Source organism: Herpailurus yagouaroundi, unplaced genomic scaffold, assembly GCF_014898765.1.
Source record: "Herpailurus yagouaroundi ecotype Mexico unplaced genomic scaffold, PumYag 67793, whole genome shotgun sequence".
In the NCBI taxonomy this organism is placed as follows: domain Eukaryota; kingdom Metazoa; phylum Chordata; class Mammalia; order Carnivora; family Felidae; genus Herpailurus; species Herpailurus yagouaroundi.
Window position 1 is genome coordinate 2,017,100 of NW_024420586.1, and position 6,790 is coordinate 2,023,889.

Consider the following 6,790-nt stretch of genomic DNA (forward strand, 5'->3'; position numbering starts at 1 on the left):
CTCTCTTGGTTTAGGTGCAGCAGAAAGAAAGCTAACTTAACTTAATGAAAAAAGCCTGAGTTGCACTTAGTTTGATATCAAGAAAGTGGAATTACTCAAGATTTCCCCAAACTTCAGGATCATCCCAAGGGAGGAGAGAAAGGGATCCTATAGCAGCCCAGCCAAGTGATCAAAAGGCTATCAAAAAAACAAAAACAAAAAAAAAAAAAACACCTGACATATAACATTATTAACACGTAGATATCTAGAACATTAGATAACAAAGATGCTCAAAAAATCAAGATACTAATTCTAGGCTAAAGGTATTCTAAAACTAGAGACCAACTAGATATCAACTATGCCTTTTTTGAGACCCCCACACCATTACTGTGACCTCTTCTCTGGCGTTTCCCTTATTCAGGTTCATATTTGTTTAAGTTTATTTTGAAAGAGAGAGAGAGAGAGAGAGCACGAGTGGAAGAGAGGCAGAGAGAGAGGGAGAGAGAGAGGGAATCCCAAGCAGGCTCTGCATTGTCAGCGTGAAGCCCGCCATGGGCTTGAACCCATGAATCGTGAGATCATGACCTGAGCCGAAATGAAAAGTCAGATGCTTAACCGACTGAGCCACCCAGGTGCCCCATCAGGTTCATTTTAATGCTCAGTATACTTATCCAAACCTATTCAACTAAAAATTCCTTGAGAGCAGGGAATCCTTTGTTCCATTTCTCCTAGTTGTTGACTAAAGTAGGAACTTAGTGATAATTCAAATATAATTACTTAATTGACTTAAATTAATCAATGTTGGTGTGCCAGTCAGAGAAAGCTTATTAGATATGTGAGCTAGGATTTTCAGAGAACACTGAAGGATAGAAGGATTTTGGAAGGTAAAGAGAAGGTAAGGCCATGCTTTCTGTTAGAAGAAAAAAGCAAAGCACAGACTTGGACCTGGGTGAACACAGACACCCAAAATGGTGTGTTCCAAAATGTCCCTCCCTGAATCAATGCATGAAATATCCCTCACTTAGCCATTGAGTCCTATGTTTATTCAGGAAAATGATTCTGCAGGACTTTTTTCCTTATGTCATGAAAGATCACTTTTTTTAATGTTTTGTTTTTGAGAGAGAGATAGAGTGTGAGCAGGGGAGGGGCAGAGACAGAGGGAGACACAGAATCTGAAGCAGGCTCCAGGCTCGGAGGCCGACAAAGGGCTCCAACTCACAAACTGCGAGATTGTGACCTGACCTGAAGTCAGACACTTAACCAACTGAGCCACACAGGCACCCAGATAGATCACTTTTTTAAAAGGCTCAGGATGATATTGAAATCATAGTAAGTTGGAAAATCCTGAAAAATACAGGTATCCAACTAGCACACTTTTTAATGGGGATCATCTACTATTAGGACTTGCCACACGTGTTCTCTCTTCAACTGCAAGTTTAAACTATCTTCAGACGACTGTTTTTGGGGAAAATATCAGGGAGTACAGTGTCACTATGTATAAAACAGCTTCTTGGTCCAAACAGGGCTGAGTCCCAGCAGATATTTCATGGAGACGTCCCCACTGCAGGGAACACTGATGTTTGCCAGGGGGGCTTCCCCACTCTAAAGGAAAACCCTTGTCATCCTTTGGTCTGCCAGGCATGTGTTTCCATTCTCGAAGAAATCTTACCTAGATCTTTTAGGATGACAGAAACATCGACCACTGACAAAAATATCAGTGTTACCGAGATTGGGATAGTATAAAGTAATGATAAGCACACTGTCCTAAGTGCCACCCTAAATTGCAGCTGCCCAAATAGTCTTTGCATGATCTCACTATGCATGGTGATCTCGTAGTTGATATTGAACTGTTTAGATTTAATATTATATGCATGGAAATATTGTGTTTCTCAGGCAAAAACCGGTGGTGTGATGATTGAAAGCTAATGCTTGACACACTTGCTACACAAGAGTAGCCCCTCGTTGCTAACCTTATCAAGCCAAATAAGCTTTGGGTTTTGGGTCCACACTCCCTCCACGCCATGATTAATCCCTCTGGCATCTGTGAGCAAGACTGAGCGGAGACTTACTCCAAAAGTGACAGATGATAGGAATCCCCTCCCAAGTGACAATGCTTCATGTATTTTATCAAGAAATTTAATCCCTGTGAAGGAATGCCCTTGTCCCTTCCAATTCAACAATAGTTACCGAGTCATCTGTTAGGAGCAGTCTACTTAAAATGTAGTGGTGAATACTTGACCCTAAGAAAATAGAGAAGTAGGTGGGATATTTATGTAAAGGATGTTCATCTCAGTATTACTTAGGACAGTAAAAAATTTTTTTTAAAGCCCCAAATTTCCAATAATAGAGTATAAGTTAAAGAAATTAAGTTTTAGCCATTTGATGGACTTCTATGCAGCCATTAAAATGTCCTATGGCGATATTAATCAACATGAGAAAATGGTTACAATTTAATGGAAAAAAAATGTTTACCAAACAGAATGTTTATTATAACTTACAATTTTAGAAAAAAAAAAGTGTATAAGCATTTTATATACATTGCCTAAACCCTCCTGCCAAAGACCACCAAGAACACACCAGCAGTTGAATGAATTGGGTTTATTTTTCACTTCAGTGAGGAGAACATGTACCATGGGGAACTGAGGAGCATCTCAATAAGGATTTGGGCTTGTGTTAAGTAATACGGGGAAAGATTTAAGGCAATGGGGCTTGCTGTGGAATGGATGCTGTCAGGAAGCAGGGGTAGTTTTATGACTGGGTGTTTTAATAAATCTTTATCTAGGAGAGAAGACCAGACCAAAACTAAAGCTCCAATTTCTTTAAAAATAAAAAAAAAAATGATACTCTTATTATCCAGGATAGGGGCACGGTTGATCATTTTGGGGATTTGGACAAGGTTCATACTTCACCTATGTTCAGACATGATTATGGGGTGGTGGACCTTACCTGACATTAGTGTTTAGAGAATGGTTTTTATTCAGAAGAAGAACACTGGAACTTAGTTGTGAGTAACACGGCAGCTCCTAGCGACACCAAGTCCCAAATGGTAATACCAGGCCAACTTCTGGATGGCAGGGACTGATGTTCATTTTCACACATACACATATTCAAGAACGACCAGAATCATGAAAAATATCATTAACTAGGTGTTTGTGATATACCAGGCACTGTTTTAAGTGCCTTACATTTTTGACCAATTTATTCTTTACAGCGACTCTATGAGGTAGGTATTATTAATCATTCCCATTTTCCAGAACAGGAAAGTATGGCATAAGGAGGTGATGTTACTCATCCAACGTATCATAGTAAGTAGTGGGGCATGGATTCAACTTAGTGGCTATGGAACCAACGGCCTGAATGTCTGTATTGTATTGTCTATGTGTACAATAAATTATCAACAGAGGCTACCCCTGAAAGGTGGTGGGCGCAACAGGGATAGGGGTGTCGTTTTGTTTCCTTCTTTTTCTAGTTCTTATTTTCTAAATTTTCTACAATTAATATGTATTAATTCTTCATCAGAAAAAGGAATAATTTATGAATGTACTGATGGAAACTCTATTCCCAAGGTCATTGCCCCAAATGCAAACCTAGGTCTTTGGTGGTGGCAAGGCTCCTGTGAACATCTGAATCAAAAGAAGAAAAATCAAATCGGGAGGAGGCAACGCCCCCCCCCCTCCGCCCGCCCTTGCTCCAACTCAATTTAGATAATACTAACTGAATTTCCTGCAGTAAAAAGTGGCAGCAAGATTCGCTCTCAGGCCATTGGGGGTTTCTGAATTAAATCGGGGACTGTGGAAGTTGCCCCCACATATACACAAAGACGATTAGGAATAGAGTAGAAAGGACTAGAAGCAAATGCCAGGGTCTCAAAGGAAGGGCCCTTTCCGAGTGGGAGGACAACACTCCCACCCCCGCCAGCTGAGCAACTCTGGGTTTCTGCCCGCTCAAAGATTCAGCCCAGGTGTTGAGAAAGGGGGCACCTGCTCCTCGGCCTTCGTGGGGGCTAACATTAAAAGGCCAAATTCCAGGGACGAGGGCGAGCCAAGGTTAGGAGGGAACCATTTGGAGGGACAAAGACTTCAGAATGAAAAGAGCTTCGCCAAAATGTTAAAGGCTCCCAAGGAGACCTGTCGGCTGGTTTCCCTTCTCCGGATTCTGTCGCTGCGCTGGCATCAGGGCACATGAAACATCTCTGTTCGCTCCCCGCGCCAAAGACCGACTTTAGGCCTCCTGAGAGGTGCCCACCCACCAGCTGCCGCCAGCTCAGCGGCAAAGAACTGGGCTCACAGTATTTCCCATTGCCACCGCACGCGCACCCCCCGCCCTTTCCGCCTTTCCTTCTGCCCCGGCTGAGAGCCACGCAGGGCATCCACCCTGCCATTTAGCACCTCGGCGGCGCAGTGGTGGGTGGTTTCCCGAAGCGAGTGCCCTCGCAGCCACTTGCGCTTGCCTTGCCAGTTGCAGGGGCACAAGTCAAAGAGGCTTTTCCCTCCTCGATCATCGTGAATCAGCAAAGCGCTGCAGAGCAGCGGCGTCTCCTCGAGCAGGAATTACGATGTTGGGGGAAGGGCACAAGTGGAGTGTTGCAAGGGAATTTCTAGCCCCCTCCTAACGTGTCCCTCCCAGGGACCGCGGTACTGGAGTGGGGATGGGGGAGGTGTTGGCTGGAAGCCTTTGGTTGAACCTAGGCGCCCAGGGGAGCCTTCGGAAACAGAGATCGGTGCGGGGAATGAGCGAGGGTGGGCCGAGAAAGTGGACCAGAGTACAGATGGGTAGAAGGACCTAGGGAGCAGTCAGAGCTGAGCGGGTGCGCCCCAGGGGTGGGCACCGCAGCAGCTGCAGGTGTTGCTGAGGGAATGTAGGAAGGAGGGTCTGGTGTGGGGGAAGGGAGGAGAGAAACCAAAAAAGGAGGGTTTCCCAGCCCAAGACTTTCTGATTCTAACATGCAAGTTCCCAAGTTCAGTTTGAGAAGTGGAGGGCCGCTTAGCATTGGGGAGTCTGGAATAGGAATATTAGGGGAACACCTCCCTGAATCGCGTTCTCCCACCCATTTCTCTCTCCCTGTCCTCTTCTCTGCTCTTCCTCCTCCTCCTCCCCGTACTTCTCTTTCTCTCCCTATTCCGCCTTTCTTCAGCTTCAGTATGCAAGTCCATGCTCAGTAGTGCGGGCTACACTCCAGGGACCGCGCCTCCAGTCGCCACCGCCTTTCCTTTGACCCTTGGCATTAGGAGGCCAAGCGGCAGCGACTGGAGGCGTGGAATGGGAAAACCCAACACTCGAAGCGCAAAACCTTGGGACCCCTCCACCGCGCACCGGTCCCCACCCCGTTAGCCGGACTGAGCGCCTCAGTAGCCCAGGCTCTGAGATCCGGCTCGGTTTGAGTTGCAATGCATGGACCCCGGGGCTTAGAGCGCACAACGAAACGCGCTAAATTGTACCTGTGCGTGGCCGTTCCCGCCGCCGCCGCAGGTCTATCCCGGGCCCGAAGCCGGCGCCCGCCTTCTCGGGAAATTCTCTGGAGGGGGAGTGCGAGGGGAACCACAGTGGCTGCCTGCTAGCTCAAGGCTGGCGCGCACACGCACACGCCCAACTTTGCCGAGACGTCGGCGCCCCCCGGGCTCCCCCGCGCCCCCTGCGGCTCGGCATGCTCGGAGACCAGTATCTCTCCAGGTCTGAGATAAGGTGTCCCCCCACTCCCACACTTGCGCCTTTGAGAATGAGAGGGCGGGGTGTTGGAGAGAAGGGGAGTAACGCTACAGACTCCCGGTTCACGAACACTCTACGCCCGCCCGCAGGGGCGCCCGCTCCAGCCCCGCCGCACCAGGTCCCCCAGACCCGCCTGTGACGACAGAGGGAGGAGGAGGAGGCAAGGCGGAGAGCCCGGAGTCCAGGAGCTCCACCGACTGATCATCAGTACCAGCACTTTTATTACTGGGGGACGGGTGGGCGCGCAGGTTGAGGGGCGCGCAGCAGAACTACCCAACCCCAATACACTCTGGAGCGACGCTGAGGGCGAGAAGAACGATCCTCTACAAACGCCTTTTGGGTGGCCGTGCCCCAGACGCACACTCGGACCCCGCGGTCCCGCGGCAGCTGCAGTGTTGGGGATAATTTAAATGGCTCTTACTTGAGAGGAGGCGTGATTTCCACGTTCGAGCGTCTTCGCTCCCCACCCCCTCTCCGCACCAGCCAGTGCGCGCCACCACCTGAGCCTGGCGAGAGCCGGGGCGCACGCAGTCTTCAGCCTCCTCCTTTCCGCCTCTGGGGGTACTTGGCTCTGAGCGGGTCCACCCGACGCCCCCCGGGAGAACTCTTTACTTTTTGTTTGGAAAATCAGGGCCATTTCTTTATTCATCTCTGGGTCTCCCCGGAGGAGGACAGGGGAGGGGAGGGCGTGCGCGGCGGCCGGGCCGGGGGAGGGGAGCGCGTGGAGGGGAGGGGACTGGGTGTAGCCTGGAATTCTCCGTCCTCGTGTTCCTAGGCTGGCGCGCAGAGTCTCCCCGAGATAGCGCCGCCGCCGCTCCCCGCGCCACCCCGTCGTTGGCCTTGGGGGTCGGGTGAGTGGGGTCATGACGCGCCGCGGGGGCTGCTCCGGGCCCCTCCCGCGCTGAGCCGGGACGCGGCCCCGCCGCGCGGAGCCCCTCGGGCTGGGAGGCGGCGGGGGGTGGGGAGGGCGCACGGGGTAGGGCGGGGTGGGGGCGGCGCGGAGGCCGCCAGGCTGGGGGGCTCTCTGGGCCGGCGCGGCCGCGGGCAGGAGGGCGTGTCTCCGGCCCAAGGGGACCCTCCCGAGGCGCGGCGCGGGACTCCCCGA